Source organism: Calidris pugnax, unplaced genomic scaffold (assembly GCF_001431845.1).
Source record: "Calidris pugnax isolate Ruff unplaced genomic scaffold, ASM143184v1 scaffold125, whole genome shotgun sequence".
NCBI classification, from domain to species: Eukaryota; Metazoa; Chordata; class Aves; order Charadriiformes; family Scolopacidae; genus Calidris; species Calidris pugnax.
In genome coordinates, this window is record NW_015090906.1 from 4,245,089 (window position 1) to 4,262,147 (window position 17,059).

The following is a 17,059-nucleotide window of genomic DNA, read 5'->3' on the forward strand; positions in this document are numbered from 1 at the left end:
CAGTAGTCACGTTAACAGGTTCTTCACGCATCTAAGTTGTTCTGGTCTCTTGAGAGAAGGCTTTCCCTCCTAAAGCTCTTATTTTCTTTTTTTTTTTTTTTTTTTTTTTTTTTTTTTTTTTTTTTTTTTTTTTTTTTTTTTTGGTTTTGGGTTTTTGGTGGGGTTTTTTTGTGTTTGGACTCAATGATCTCAGAGGTCCCTTCCAACCATGAAGATTCTGTGATTTTTTTTTTTTTTTTTTTTTTTTTTTTTTTTTTTTTTTTGTTTGTTTGTTTGTTGTTGTTTCTGTTTTGTGTAGGCTTGGTCCAGCTCACTAGAACAAAATACCCTTCAAAAGTTAGTCAGTTGAGACCATAAGGACCAATGGAAGTTATTCTGATAACAGTGGTCTGGATAACCCTTGAAAGAAATGACAAACTCTTGCTTGAACTAAAGAAATATTTTAATTACTAATTAAAAAAGAGAGCATTATGGAACTGGAGGACTGGCCTCCCAAAAGGGCTGAGTACTCTTACCTCTGACGAGAAAAGGACCATAATTTTAAATCTCAGGAATTCAACTGGGTTGTCAGATAAGGAACTGGTGATAACGCAACAGCCTCTGACAGTGTTTGCAAAGTGAGCAGCTCTGAGCACCCACTGAGGCAATTTCTAACCAGAACAAAAGAGGGAGTCTGCCCATGGACCCACAGCAGCTTCTGAAAATGCAAGGACACCACATCTGTGGAGCAGGATGTGTGCAGAAAAGGCTAACGTGTTCAGAAAATGCTCAGCTGTGAAGTGATCAGAGTCTGGAAGAAAAGAAGAACAAAAGGAGATTGTATTCAGCAAATCACCAAAGAACAGCAAAACTCCAAAGGGCAGTTCTGCATCTCCCAGAAAGGACCCCATTGCGTTCAAAAGATGCGTCTCTGTGACAGGAACTATAATGCAGTCATTGGAGTAGCTACAGACTGAGACATGAATAATGGAATAAACAGAAAAGATGAAAATGAAGCTTCAGGAAAGAGCTAAAAATCCAAATTAATCACTCTGGGCAGACTGCCTCTGCCCCTCCCATAGTATCACTCTTAAGGTAATCTCACTGAAATCAACAGAACAATTTAAGAGTAAAGGGACATGAAAAACAAAAAAGGAAATCAGAATATGGCCTTTCGTTTAAGAGGAAAGATGCTAAGGTGAACTAAAGCGCATCTGAGGAGGTTAAGATCAAAGAACAGTCATCCAGAGAGAAATGTATCATACTAACAACCTTTATGCATCCCGAATTCACATTTTTCCCTGTATTTTTATATATTTCCAGCATAAGAATGGTTAATAAACAGGAAATCTCAACAACTAATAGGCCTAACTTTTTGGTGTTGTTTTAGTTGTTTACATTTTTACACCATACATGTGAATCCAGTTTTGGTCAGCCCAGCAGTTTGAGATGACTGATACAGGTCTTTCAAACCAGTGGGGCTAAAGTTTCAGAGAGTGCAACAGTGACATTTCAGTGAAGTCAATCAAAGTTGCTTTTCAACATTCAAATTCTACCTGCAGATCACACTCCTGCATTTTGTGAGCTGAAGGAAGGAACGAAAGTGTGGCATTTGTCTTCCATATCTTTAGGCAGTCACAGTGTTGACAGCCCCATCTGAGCTAGTTGTCTAAGCTACGTTGTCAACAGAGAGAGAAAAATACTTCTATAAATGTTACTCATCTAATCTATCTAAACATCTACATCTACGTTAGGATGAGGTGACTCACAGCCTACAGATGACTACAAAGGGAGTCATGAGTCATGTGGGTAGCGATATCTACCCTTTAGGTAGTCAGCATTAGGTGAGAAGAAGCTCACATCTAGAGTACAAAAACATGGGTACTCTTGTTTCCCACACCACAGTTTCCAAGCCTTTAGCTCAAAGGGACTGGTTTCATGTTGCTGCTGCCTGTACATGGCAGTAAGACTGAATTTAAGGACTACAAGTCTTTCAAATTTGTAGAAGAAAGCAGTTGTAAATCTTGGGATCAGATATCTTTCCATCCATCCTGACTCAACTGCTGCCCAATGATAGTCTACACAGTAAACCAACCCCATGGGGTACCAGCCACCTTCTCAGTCATGCCCAGCGTCCTGCAGAAGCTGCTGGAGATGGATGTGCTCAAACAGAAGGCTGTGGTTTCCGTGAAACTTCTTGTAGAGTATGAAGCTTTTCTGTCTAGTGTGTCGATCACAGAAAGGCCTCAAAGGTCTACTCAAGTTTTAAATTGCTCTGTATTTTCAGAAAAAAGAGAAGAGGAGATTCCTGCATTTCAAACCATGACATTCTTTTGTTGGGAACAGTAAGGAGACCTAGGGGTTAATTTGCGTCATGCTCTGATTCCCCACTGCTCAAAAGGGCATGTTGGCTACTGAGAAAACCACTAACTTGAAGAGTTTTATGAAATCCTCCAATTTGGCTAAAGGACATCCTTGGTTAGTTGGTAACACTTCCAATTCTTTGGTTTGGTAAATAAGGAGCCACTTTAACTGAGCATGAGCTTCATGTTTGCCTTTTACCTTGTCAAAAACAAAGTTTTCCTTCTCTTCTTCCCAATAGAGGAGGGACTGGACTGTCTGGGAATGGATCCTGGGCTGAGAATGGACTGTCACAACAGACAAGCCTTTCAATAGGGCTGCCTAAAGGGATCTTAAATAGAGTAGCACTGTCCTTATGGGAAAAAAAAAACAAACAACAACAACAACAAAACAGCATAGACATAACTGGCTCAGATAGCCTAGCCAAAGAGTATTATATGGTAACTGTTCCTGGCTTTTTTTTAGGTCAGTAAAACTCAAAATTCTATCAAAGTCTTGGTCTTTATTTTTCCTCTGCATTTGCTATCAGCTGCAGGGAACTCTTGAAAGAAAAAATGCCACGAGGAAAGACTCTTTCTGCTTTTCCAAACCTTCTCTACAGAGAAGAGTTCCCACAGACCTCAATAAAGTATTTCTAGCATTAACATTTCTTTGCTTTTATTCTTATTACTTACATTTGTCAGCATAGTGCTTAGGAAACCTAGTGATGAGCAAACTCCTGAGTCAGGCACTCTGCAGACATAAAACAGAGGCTGTTGCTCTCCCAAGAGCTTACCCTGGTTTCAGCAGGACTCATAAGTCCATACAGAATATTTAAGGGGAGGAATAACCTCCGTTTCACATTTCCCTAAGTTATTGCTAGTGTCAAATCTGCCAACATAACTATGTGCATAAACACTCTTCAACCCAGTGCTGCCAAGCAGGACATCCAGAGAGGTGGTGGAGTCTCCATCCAAGGAGGATTTTTGTTGGTTAGACAAAGGCAGGGGTTACCTGCTAGTATTGGTGACATTCCTACTTCAGGAAGGAGAAAGGTCAAGAGACTTCCAGAGCTTCCTTCCAACCAATGTTTCTGTGACTGTTACCCTTTACCCAAGGTTAGGAGCAAAAACTCTTATTTAAAGAGTAAAAGCAAATTTGTGCTTTTTCAGTAGACGATGGATAAAGAGAGAGTGGCCCAACAGTTGTGTGAGCAGATCGCATTGGACAGTAAGCACAGGGCTGAGCTCAGAAAAGGTGTTTTGGAGACCAGTGACATCTGTTTTAGCTCAGTCAGAGCAGCCCATCTCGGTGGCTCTAATAAATCTTTTTGAGCCTAAAAAGAAATTGCCAGCTGACATTTTATACAAAAGTAAAGCCATTTCAGGTGTTTATTGCTCCGCTTCGCTCACCTGTCGTTCTGATGAATTTAAAAAATTTTTGGTAAGTGACAATTTTTTCAGCCTGGTTAATGAAGCAGGAGCAGGAATGTTTCTTTCTAACCCAGACAGGCATGTTCTTGCTCACAACAGGATGTGTCCACTGGGTCACCCCTCTCCCCAGCACACATATACAACATAGAGCTCGTCCTACTCCCTGCCGTGAGGTTGCTTTGCCAACTGGGATTTCATGAGCTCCCAGGAACATCTCAGGACCAAAAGAAAGGCCAGTAAGCTCTGAGTTTGCCTTCACAGCACAGAGGAAAGCTGGCAAATGGCCCAGGCAATCTGAATAAGAAAATAAAGCGGCAATCTCTCAGGGAGAGTTGAATATTCAGGTTTTTTTCTATGTTTGCACTACTCCATATGCAAGAGGGGTGAGGTAGGGAGGAACTGGCCTCCATGAACTCTTTAGTGGGTCCTCAGTATCCCTCACCTCCCTAGGCAGAAATTATTTGTCTGAAAGGTTTTAATTTTTCTCCTCTGTTAAGGAATAATTACTGCTTTTAGCAGGTAGTTCTACATGTTTTAAATAATCATAGGCTTTCTAGAGGGAGATCCTCAGGCTGGCTTCCAGCTTAGAAAGGTCTCATGCTTATTTAGAGTCAGACCAGGAAAGCTTCAATTTTCCCACTGAAGCAGTCTGTCCTGTGGGATGCTCCCTCTCCTGGAGAGGACATTCACTCCCTTCCCTGCCATCTGAAGGCTTTTCATTTACCACAATGTGAGACTGAATGGAAAGAAGCAATCTTGATTTATTTTCTTATCTTTTGTGAGATGAGCAAAATGTGTCTCACTGGACTGCTGATGAATCCTGGGCCACAAGAGAGCATGTAACAATCATTTACCAAAAGAAATATGTATTCTTTCTCTTTTTAATGTGCTTGAATAGTTCAGAGTACCTAAACTTTAATTAAGCAGTTGCTGTTTTTAATGTGGATACCTGCCTCATAGCATCAGTGTGAAGGCTGAGATCAGAAGCCAGCATGAGGGGAAAACACTCATGAAAAATGAAACCCACTTCCCCCTTATCACTGAGCAACCATCCAATTTTGCTGCAGGCATTGCAATTTTTTGTTTCTTACCTCGTGTCTGCTTGCTAAGGATAAATAGCACATACAGGGTGTTGGTTCACTGGCTTGAAATTGTGAAATGTAAAGGATTTTTTCTCTGTAGAATTGTATCTTGTGAATACCCAGCTGAAAATAATCCTTAATAACTCCTTTTTGATATTTTTTGATCTGCTGGACTTTATACCTGCTATCTGGCTCATCAGATACACTCCTTGCTGGCTGACAGGTACATTGATACCATCTTAATCCCCCTGTTCCTCTCTCACTTTTCCCATGGGATACAAGGAAAACATCAGCACTCCCATGAAACCCTGGAGTGCTGTGTCCAGCTCTGGGGTCCCCAACATAAGAAGGACATGGACCTGTTAGAGCAGGTCCAGAGGACGGCCACAAAGATGACCAGAGGGCTGGAGCTCCTCACCTATGAGGACAGGCTGAGAGAGTTGGGGTTGTTCAGCCTGGAGAAGAAAAGGCTCCAGGAAGACCATAAAACCCCTTCCAGTACCTGAAGGGGGCCTACAGGAGAGATGGGGAGGGGCTGTATATCAGGGAGTGGAGTGATGGGACAAGGGGCAATGGTTTTAAATTGAAAGAGGGGAGATATAGATTAGATACTAAGAATAAATTCCTTCCTATGAATGTGGTGAGACACTGGAACAAGTTGCCCAGAGAAGTTTTGAATGCCCCATCCCTGGAGTTGTTCAAGGCCAGGCTGGATGGGGATTTGAATAACCTGGTCTAGTGGGAGGCATCTCTGCCCATGGTAGGGGGCTGGAATTGGATGATCTTTAAAGTCCTTTCCAACTTGAACCATTTTATTCTATGATTAATGATGAGTGCAGTGTCTATGGAAGGAAGATGCTAAGTCTTTTCATGAAATTTCACATAGGCTTTCTGTCTGTGGTCCATTACGTCCTGGAGGAGAAGGTACCCAAAGTGGACCCTGAGGGTTCAGACTTTCCTCCCAGACATAAAAAGACTCTAGTAGGTTGGAAATAGAAGCTCAGGTCTTGCAGGAGTGATGTTTAAACGGGCTGGAAAACCTCTATATCTCTGGGTCTTGAGCAAAGACCAGTGGACTTGGGTTGACCTAGTAATATTTGCAATATAATTAAGCAAAGTTCCCAGGATTTTCGTTTCTTTTCCCTTACTCAAGGGAAAGAGCAATGTCACTCCATGTCATTAAGGTCTTCACATTAGCAGTGTATTGTTTACAGGGAGTGAGAGGCAAATAAGATCCTTGCAGCTGACTGCCGTTCCCTTTTCATTCACAAGCCACAGAAGTGCCCATGAAGACATCATTGTAAAGTCAGTTTTGATAATACATAATTCAGTGCCTTCAATTTGGCCCTCAAGGCAGCTGTGGTATTTTATATAATGGCTTTACTCATGAGGGAGAAACTAATTGCATCTTCCTAGCTGGTTGCTCAGAGCTACAACTTCATGTGCACGAGGCAGACTCCCCTTAGGAGTCCTGATTTTTGTCAGAACAATCTGAAATTGTCTCCATGTCATTTATTATTACAACAACAACAACCGAGCAGCCTATATAAAATACAAATCTAGGTCCATTTAAAACCGATACGCTTTATTGCTGCTATGAACAGCATGTTTTAATGAAAGTGAAGAATAGATGTCTGTGGTATCTGCCTGATGTAATTTTGGGACACTTGGCTATAGATAGGGAAGGCTCTGAGGAAGACAATTGTATACATATTGCAAATGGGCATCTTCTTCCTTATTTGTTCATGCTTTCATTTGGCCCTTGGGGCTTGTAGGGAAATTAAAATGGCAAAAGCAGAACAGGATGACTCAAATAACCCCTTCTGTCCAAGCTGTCATGTATTAATAAAGCCAATGTCGTAACAAAGGTTCACATAAACATATAAACATTAGCCTGCTTGGCTGGAAAGTTCAGTGAGGTGAACCTCCGTCAGAGTGTAGGGAATTTGATGTCTACTAGATGAAAGCAGAAAGTTTCTAGAAGTATGATTATGTACGTATAATATCATCATATCACATTAGAGCCTTCCTTACACTAGGCTCCCTATGTGCCAGGTGCTGTACAAGCACAGAATGAGAAAAAATGGTCCTTGCCTCTGACCTGTGATGAAGCTGTTGCAGCTGCTTTTTTACTTCTTTACAGAAATGTTTGGGAGGTGCTGACCTGCCAGAAAATGGCCCCACGGAGCTTGCACGGCACAGGATGGGTAATGATGGTAGGTAAGCTGGTCTAATGGGAGGTATCCTTGTCTATGGCAGGGGGATTGGAACTAGAGGATCCTTAAGGTCCCTTCCAACCCAAACCATTCTATGATTCTATGATGTTCCCTAGACCGTTTCATCAACTTTTCCCTACGTATGTCACTAAAAGCACAAACACATTTTGCTGCGTGGTTTTTTAACCCAATTCAGTATTTTTTTAAAAGAAAATATGATTTCTCAGGTGAAGGAGAATCAGGCTCTTCCATAAGGAGTGTAAATGATTGAGCCTAATTTCCTGTGTCCTATGTCCTTAGTCCTCTTCACCACATTAAGTCCAACTCTGAGGACACCCCAACCTCTGTTCTCCATGACATTAGTGCCTCTAGCTCTCTGCCACGTCCTCTAGCCCCTGCTGTACTCCACCACTTCCCCTGCTCTCTTCTTGCCTCCATTATCCCCTACCTATTGCGCCCTGCAGTTCATTCTTAGGAATTGATTTCAGACAAGCAAAGTCATCAGCACTGTGGTAGTCCACAGCTACAGCCCTTACTTGGGTATTTTTTGCTCTGCTGACTTTTACAGAAAAAAAATAAATGCAGGAAATATAATACTCCTTTATCAAATGCGTTTGGAAATAGCTGGTGGGAGAGATATTGGTGACACTGGGTGGACAGTAAGAGGAAGGATGTACAACTTGATCACTTAAGTCCCTAATAACAGCTAGAAATAATAGGGAACCACCTCAGAAATGGTATAATCTTTCTCATTTGGAGATTTACTTCAATTTTTACTTTTCAGATTTTGTTACCAGTCATGCTTCTACCTTAATCTGGCGTGAGGACCACAGAGGTGAAGGGTAGTCAGAGCCTCGGCGTGTCTCTGTGTGTTTCATTCAAAATTGACAAGAGCTGCCTGAAAGCCAGAAACTCATTTCATCTTACAATAGCAAAAGAAAACATCTTACTTTTGTAGGCAGATTGTCAAAATGCAGTTTGGAAAGCACTGTGTTCTCTCACTGATCCATTCCTATTTACACTTTACATACTGCTGCATGTAGTGAAGCTCAGAAAAGAGACATAAAACCCTGCTTATGCCAAGATGCTGGTTTTGGGCAGGTGTGCCAATAACTGATTAAACGAGAGAGGTGGATTTGAGCATGTGAATATAACCTTGCTCTCCCTCCCTTCACTGAAGACCTTTTCAATAAATGGAATTATAAATTGCACAAACAGAGCAAGTGCTGTGCAGTGCTGGCATTGCTGCCAGTTACCAGATCACATCGTGTCAGTCCTGTCAACGGATGAGAAAATCAGACTCAAATGTGGGATCCTGCTTGAACACCAGAACTTCACCCCCCAGTTGTGAAACAGTCCCTTTGGCCATCTGAGGTTTGGATAAGCCTCATAAACGCTGAGTGAGGACAGCAAACAACAAAACCAGGCTAAACAACCCCAGTTCTCTCAGCTGATCCTCATAAGATTTGTGGTCTCTAGAGGGTATCCTCCAGAAATGTGCCTGATGCCTTTTTGACAGTTATTTGTTCACTATTGTGTGTGGTGCTTTGCAAACACCTTTAACCAAACACAACACGGGGTCGAAGAGGAGGACAAAGAGAGGGGTGCCCAGATGTGCTGTACCACATGTCAGGGCAGCATCTGGGGCTAACATCAGGAAACCTCACAAAGCCCACACAGTCACCTGGGCCAAGATTTAGAAAGAGAAGGATGATAATGCCTGACAGAAGACTGAGGGTTTCTGCTTGTGTCATCATGCTCTTGGCTAACCAGTCTGCAAGGCCATAGAGCTCCATGGTTAGCACTGAGCTAGGGTTTGCACTGAGGGTTGTCCATGTCTAGCACTGATGGAGCCTGATTCAATCCTTTCTCACCACTCCAGGGACTGCTAAATCTCAGTGATTTTACACCAAGGACATGACCTCAGTGCTTCCCTGTCCAGGACAAACCTTTAAATCCTTTGAGTGGCTGCAAATCCAATTTCCCATCCTGTGCCTTTCTCATCTCTGAGATGCCATCTTGAACATCTGAGATGTGTAAGGCCAGTATCTCCTTGTGGCATTTGAGGGACTGGTGCCCCATCCATAAGACACAAGATGTTTGTTATTTTATACGTACTTCCTTGGGGTAAAGCATGTATTTCTGTACTCCTAGCAGAGGTGCTCTTGGTTGCAATGGTCCAGCACTGAGGATAGCCTGGCAAATCCAAAGGTGCTTCTTTCTGCCGGGGATTCTGAGTCTTTCAGGATTTTCACAGAAGAGAAAGGGTTGGAAAGTGTGTATGGGAAAGAAAGAAAGCTCGGTTTCCTACCAAGTTCAGCAGTGGAAGCACCTTCATGAAACATTCATGCCCACTTTGAATATTATATAAGAGCTGTTAGCAAATGATTCATGCCACGTGTCATTTACTCACCAAGTGCACAGATTGTTTATAAATATGTTATGGTCTATCTTTGGAAATATAAACGACTGTAATTAAAGACTCCTGTTTTTAAGCCTGGTGGAGTCAGTTAACCGTGGCATAATGGTTACTGAACACTGTTTTAAAATACCATCTGAAAGGTCTTTACATATTCATGGGGCTGTTGCTTATACTTTTCTGTTGAGGACTACAATTTCTTTTTCCAGCTATGGTGTTGGAGAACGGCTTTAGATCAAGAGCACAGCTTAAAATACACACCAGCTGGAAATCTAATCTTCGTTTTCTGTTGATTACAGTGCACCAAATCCTCTGTTGGTGTAAATCTGATTACTTAACTCAATATACGGAAGAATTCATCCTAACTTTCCTGTTCGCATTTAGCTCTTGGTGTTTAATAGTGTGACATGCCATTTAACAGCTGCATGTTCCACCCCAGAGAAGGCACATCTTTGAGGTGAACAAACTGATGTGTACAAGGGTGCAGTGAACCAGGACAGCCTGATGCACCCACTCCAAGTCACTTTTTGTGCTCTCAGGTTTTCTGAGAAGAGACCAGCCACCATGAGTTGGCTTCTTGATAATTCTTCAAGGTTTAGAGCTGCTAAGTTGTCATTTTAGTCACAATCAAGCAGCAAAAAAAAAAAAGTCTTTCTGGGTTAATCTTATATTTCTTTTCCCTTAGGAAGTATCAACAATAGGAAGTGTTGATAATCAACATTCTCCAACCATGAGTACAATACATCCCCTCCCTCCTCCATTCTGTGTGTGCAGTTGGACCCATTCATACCTGCCACAAGACCTCCTGCTGCATTGCTAAACACATCCCCGGTTTCAGACGTAGGAGGAGATCTGCATGAACTTGTTCCATTTTGGTCCCTGCCATGCTTGGGCTCGTCTCCCATGAAACGCTCAAAAGAAAAAGGTTGACAGGCAAGCAGTTCTTGCAGAACACTGATCCCCTAAATCTTTCTTCAAGCTTGTCTTGAGCAGCTGGGGGCTTCTGGAAGTCAGGCTGTTTACTTAGAAGCATTCAACACCCATTCAAAAAGAAGAGGTGGGTTGGAGCAGGAATCCAAGAGTTTTGGAGACTGGTGTTTAAATCCAGATGAAAAAAAAATCCATCAGAATGCAGCTGATTTAAGAAAATCTGCTATGTAAGTTCTGAAAGGTCTGGAAGAGCTATGCAACAAAAGTATGAGGCTGCACAATATTTTTTTTAATTACTCTTCATTTCTCACTTACCTGCTTGTTCCTTTGTCATGTAGACCTAACATTTCCCCTAGAAGGACAAGAGCAGCAAAAGCATAGACAGATTGCATTTTTGATCCGTTGTAGAGATCTATTCTTCTCCCAAAGATGCACTTGCCCATCTCCAATGCTCACATGGATACAAGATGAAGTGTGCAGCTGAGGTCATACTGAAGATGATGTGGCACTTCTGAAGAGGTTTCTTGGACCAACCTGTGTCTAAAACCATGTCTAGGAATGGATGAAGTTTTGTTCCTCCTAACTGAAGGGCATGATTGTTTAAGGGATGACTGGGAGCTCAAAAGGCAGGACTGAACTAAGGAGCCAGAGCTCCCGTTTCTTGAAAAATCTCCCTTTGTATTTTTAAATGTTAAGAAGTTTTTCCACTAATCAGGTTGCTCTAAACATTTATTCTCTGGTTCATCAGTGGAACAATCTGTCAAGGGAGTTGCAGTTCAGAGAGGGACCCATTAATCTCACTGCCAGGATGGAGGAGTTTTGCTTTGGACTCCTATGTTGTTCATTAGGAGCATCACTGCGGTTTAATTCTACCAAGTCTGTTTATTTATCACCTCTCCTCACCTTCCAGCTCACACTCAAGCCACTCTCTAGGAAAGGGTTGGATTTTTTGTGGGTCATGAAAAGTGCCTGATTCATCTATTTTACTCAATATGTTTCATTTCTTGAGTGCCTATATCTGGGATGAAGGGTGTACTTTAGCAATATTTCCTGCCTAACTAGAAGTGTACAGAACCAGAAGTTCAACCTCCTTAAACTGCCAGATGACTTACTTCTGCAAAGTAAGCAGTTAAGAAAAATAAAACAGAATATCTAAGTCAAATTCTAAGTCTTGATCCTTTCACAGCTCTGCTTATGCCTCCAGTTTAATGTCATAGCAGCTCTTAAAGTTTTCAAACAGCACTCTATCAGCAGGCCCCTAATGATAAAGACATGCAAAAATGCTTTTCTTGAACTTCTGTTTTCAGTTGCACCTAGATTTGACAATTTTAACTGTGAAAGCTGCAATTATCCAGATATCTCCTCTGCTTCAGACAGCTGTTTCAAAAAGTCTAAACAAAATCCCCCAGGTTTTCTCCCTCAGACTGAAAAGAAAATTCACTGATATTTTTAATTTTTTCCAAGTGGTTTTGGTTGGAAAGAGGAATTTAAAGGTCATAGAGGGAGAGCCGTGAAGCACTGATCTCAGCAGTAGGCTTTAAACTTTGAATGTCATCTTCAAGGCATGGGCTTCCTGAAGGACACACAGGCAGGACCACAGTAAAAAGAGTCATCTTATTCCTCCCTTGTTCCACTTGCATCTCTCTCCCTGGATGATTCTCAATGCTATGCATTTCATGACACTTCTCACTGATCAGGATCGGGTGATGTTGTTATTGTTTTATTTTGCAGATGGGGTAATTACAGAGCAGAAAGGCTGTGTGAGGCCTTTGAAATAATAACCTCAAATTTATCCGTGTCTTGCAAAATGCCAAATCTACCTGTTTGGTTCCAGTGTCAGCTGAACAGGCAACTTCACTATGAACAACTACACTGCAAACCCCTGGGGGAAAAAAACGATGCCCAGTAATCTGTTTAGCTTTCTTCTCTAGCCATTAGGTCCTGTTCCTTTTCCATAGCCAAGACTACTTCTGGATGTCTGATTCCCACCTTTCTCTGGCTCTGTGGCAAAGCTGAGGTTCCCAAAGAGTTCCGAGGTGAGTAGTATCTGTGCACAACCCTTGAGAGTGTGCAGAGATAATGCTGCTGCTCAACATTTCCCATGTCTTGGACTCGGTGGCAGAACTAAAAATCTCAGTTGCAAGCCCTGGTGGCCCAAATAAGGAGTGTCTATAACTGCATGTAACAGTGTTAGTTTGGGCTTGCGTTTTTGTTTGGTTTTCCTTTTGTTTAAAGAAAAGGAGAGAGAAGCATAGGGAACACTAAGTAAAAGTCTGGTTTTGAAGCACCCTGTTTGAGGCATAAACATTTAACAGGAAAATCGGGCAAATGACAAAATTGTGCTTGCCCATGTCTGGTCTCAAACACAAAAGATAAGCCAGGAGAGCAGTTACCCAGATGTAGGGCAAGACGAATGGGACTGTGAAAAGCATGTAGAAAAGGGGAGAGAGGACAAGTACTGCAAGACCTGGCTGGTGAGTGGTATAACTGGTGGGCAGGGAGGCACGTTTCAGCTTTTTGCCCTGAGCCCCAGCTGCAGCACTGGAAGAGGGAGTTTGCAAAAGGAATTTAAAGAGGTCAGCAATGCTTTCTGGCTTCCTCTGTGCCACAAGCCCAGCTACACTGGCAACCACCTCCAGGGGTGGAAGTCTCTCAGCAGAACTTCTCTGCATCCCACTGCTACAGTCACGGGGCATCTTTCCTGTGTTGGCCATCCCCTCTGGGCAGCTGACGCCAAGGATGTGTGCACGATGGCAATCAGTCAAAGAGGAGAGATTTCAATTTAATTTCATTTCAACCTCTCACCCGAGCTGTTAATGCTTGGGAAAGGCTTTTAATAAAATGGGACAAACGGTGATCTCATTTGCCGTAACTAACACTATCTTTACAGATGCACCATCTGATTCCAGGCACAGGAGAACAGAGGATTATTGGATTAATTCTAATCTCATAATTGATTCATTCTGGGTTTAGTCTGCTTGTAAAGCAAGATAAGATCTTAATATTGTGCATTCAGCACAACAACCACTTGCCTTTCAGAGCAGCCTCTAATTTCTGTGAGTGATTAGCTCATACCACATCCCAGGTTTGGCACCGTCCCAAACTATGGGGAAAATTGGAGCAACATCCAGACTTCACAGCTGGCTCTTATCTAAAGGAGGGGCCTGGCTATTTTCATGGCCATTTACCATTAAGGCAACATTAGGCTCCAGAGCTGGACACAAGTACAAGTTTGATCATGTGCAAAAAAGGAGAGACTGTCCCAATAGAGCTTACAACTGCATAGCTGATTTGCCACAGGGAAAGGGGGAAAAACAGTGCAGTTGAAAATGTGACGAGAAATAAAAATACTCATATTCCATATTAATGCCAGGCTTGGAGGTAGACTGTGGGGACAAGCACGTAGACATATTGATTGCTGTCAAGGTTAGGACTTGGACACAGTTAATGGTCATCTAGGTATCGCTGCTGATGTGGAAAATGTTTCTGGCTGTTTAGAGAAGAACCTCTCAGTGTGCACAGTCAGGACACGGCCTCAGGGCATGCTGCTGTGAAGGGACTCCTATCTCACCACTACCACATAAACTATCCACCTGAGAACCTCACATCTAACCAACTTGACATGTCTCAGTGGAAGGATGAGCAAGATCAGCTGTCAAAATTCATTCCAGGTAGACATTTCAATAGGTCTGTCATCCATAGCGTGCTTTTCTCTGCCTGTAGCCCCTTGTCCTGTTGTGTTTCCATTAAGATTTTATGTTTTTTGAGAAAGGGAATACATATGTCAGTCTGTTTTTACAACACCTAATGTAAAAGGCATAGACAACGCTCACCCAAAGTCTTTTGCACAATTACGTCTTTCCAGCCACATGTTTCAGCCTCAATGAATGGGACTACTGAACTCCTCTCAGGCCCACAACTCCTCTGTTGACTGTGCTCTCTGCCTCTCCAGAGTAGGGGTGAGATGCTACCTGCAAGCGAGGCAGGACCAGCAACAGGCTGTTCTTTCCTTCCCAACACCCCACCAGTGGCTTCCTCCTCCTCCCCAGCATGCTGGAGAGCCACATGTCCATGTGTTTGTGTGGGAGGATCTCTGGGCTTTGGGATAAACAGAGATATGGAAGAAATCTGTGCAGGGTGTTTGAAGCCTAAACCTGGGAGGGGAAGGAAAGGAGTATACTCAAATATACAACATGGAGTGTGCTGTGGTTTCTCTCATGAGAAGAGCCTTAGGAAAGGGTCATAGATCCTAGAGACACCAGATCATCTAGAATCTGGGGAACGGAACAGGGAAGAGAGAAAATAAGGAGCTTTATTTTTCCCATTGCTCCTAAAACCTCACTGCCAACAGGGTTATGCTACCTGATAACACTCAGAACCTCTTCTGTTGTCTCTTATTCTCATGAAATGTTATCTTCCATCAAACCCAACTAGGTTACGTACACCCCTGTGAAGGAACGAATATCACTGAGGCTTCATAGGCTAAGATCACCCCAAAACATCTGCTGGGGAATGAAGAGCACTGTGACAAATAACCATCCACTTCATGGCTACGCCTGCACCATTCCTTTGTCTTCTCTTCATCTTTGCCTGCATCCCTCTGAGCTGAATTACATTTGCTCAGCTGAAATTGGCACCAAGTTTGCCAACCCATAAAATCACTCTGCCCCTCGCTCCCCTTCCTCAAATAGATTACTCCAGTATTTCAATTATAGTGCTGGTAATTAGAAATGTTAGTGAATGAATTGCAGATTCATTTAAATAGAGGCCAGAGGAATATCTTCTCCCCCAGACACATCCCCAACCATTTTAATTGCTCCTGAAATGCTGCTTGAGGCCAGTCAGAAAACCATCAGTTGCCATTAGAGGGCTTTGAAAAGCTGAAGCATACCTTACATGGGTGGGGACTGGGTGACTGGAGATGTTATTTTCTACCTTCTCTTCTGCCCTCATAAACGGTAGAAATAAGGGTGACCGCACAGGGATCAGACCTTTCCACACTCAACCTCCACACCCCCAAAAATAACACCCAAATTCAAGCAATGAAGCTTGTAAGGCATTCATAGAGATTTCCACTTAATTTCTGCGTGTAGTATAAATAAGCAGTAGTCAGGAAGGACTTGGAAGTGGGAGAGGAGTTCTTAGCATAAAAGAGAAGAAGGGTTAGAGGACAGACACAGGATCTGTGTGTCTGTCTCTCAGTGAGTCTGATTGCCAGATGTAACACCCCTGTCAAAACAGAGCACTTCAATGGCCCGTGCTGCAGCCCCATGGGCTGTGAAGCCACCTGGTTGGACATTTCACATCACGGGGTAAAAGGTTTTAAAGGCACTCCTGTCTCTTGTTAGAAACAGTATGTGTGTGAACCAAAGGAAGCTGCCAGCTTCCACAGAGTTTCATTTTGCAGGCAGTGGCTCAAAACAAACAGATATCTGGTGAGGTTTTATAAAAAAATATTTTTTCCTTTTTTTTTCAACCTAGCGTTTCCCTTTAAAAAGTAATTTTGGGGTAAATGTGCCATAAATTTCAAAACAATTGCAGTTGGAATGAGATATTTCAGTGTTACTAAAAGTAACTCTTATAATTTGACTTTAATACAACTCCAGTTGTGATTCACGATGTGAAACTTTTATCCAGTACAAGTTGGCTCCAAATCACAATGATTGTTTACACTTCTGAGAGTTCAATGCAAAGTTTAAGTGGCATCTGCAGGGCTGATGTCCTGGACCAGGAGAACCTGATTCTTCTTGACTTTGTGTCCTGTTGCTCTTTCCGCTTACGTAGGATGGTGATGCACCCTTAGTGCTGAAAAGAGCAATGGGCTGTGGTGTGTGTCCCCTTTGTACTTGCTTCTTTTCTGAGAGAGGAAGGACCTTGCCAGAGAGGAAGAAAGGAGGAAAAGAATTCAACCTACAGAGGTTGACCTCTAAGAACATAAAAATAATTTTCTGACTGCCTTAGAGTAAATTCCTGGTCCCCATGAAGCTGTAGGAACATTGTCAGGAACTGCAGGACAGTTAATGATACCAAACAGAGAGCTCCAACCTAAGGAACTCTTACAAGGTTTGACACAACTGCATAGACATAATCCCACAGTGCTCCACTAGGAGAAGATGAATCACTTTAATTTTTAAAGTGATGTTCTTGGAAACAGATTCTCCAGCCAGCATCCACACAGAATGGATCCATTAAAGGTTCTGCCTTCAAACAGCATGACTTTTATTTGTCCAGCCCCAGATATCTCATTAACACATCTGCAAAGTTTTGTTGCTATTGTCCTTTGATCAGGACAATTTTTATGAGTGTTTCTCCATGGAGTCTGAATATAAGCCAAGTAACAAACACCGAGCATGTGTGACTGCAACTAGTCTTGCCATTCAGATGATGCTACTTCAGACAGAAAGGCGAGGGCAAAGATAGGGAATGTATCCCAGATGACAAATATTGGCAGAAACCTTGCAACTTGGACAAAGAGCATTGTCTTTTTGTAACTACCCATGCAGTGAATATAAAGGCCATGGGTACAATACTAAGCCTTGATTTTACAAAAACTTCTGAACATGAGTCATTGAATACACAAATACATTCTAATTAAGTACAGGTTGCTCCATGATTACCTACAGATCTCAGCTAACATCAGTCTCTTACACTGGCTGTGTA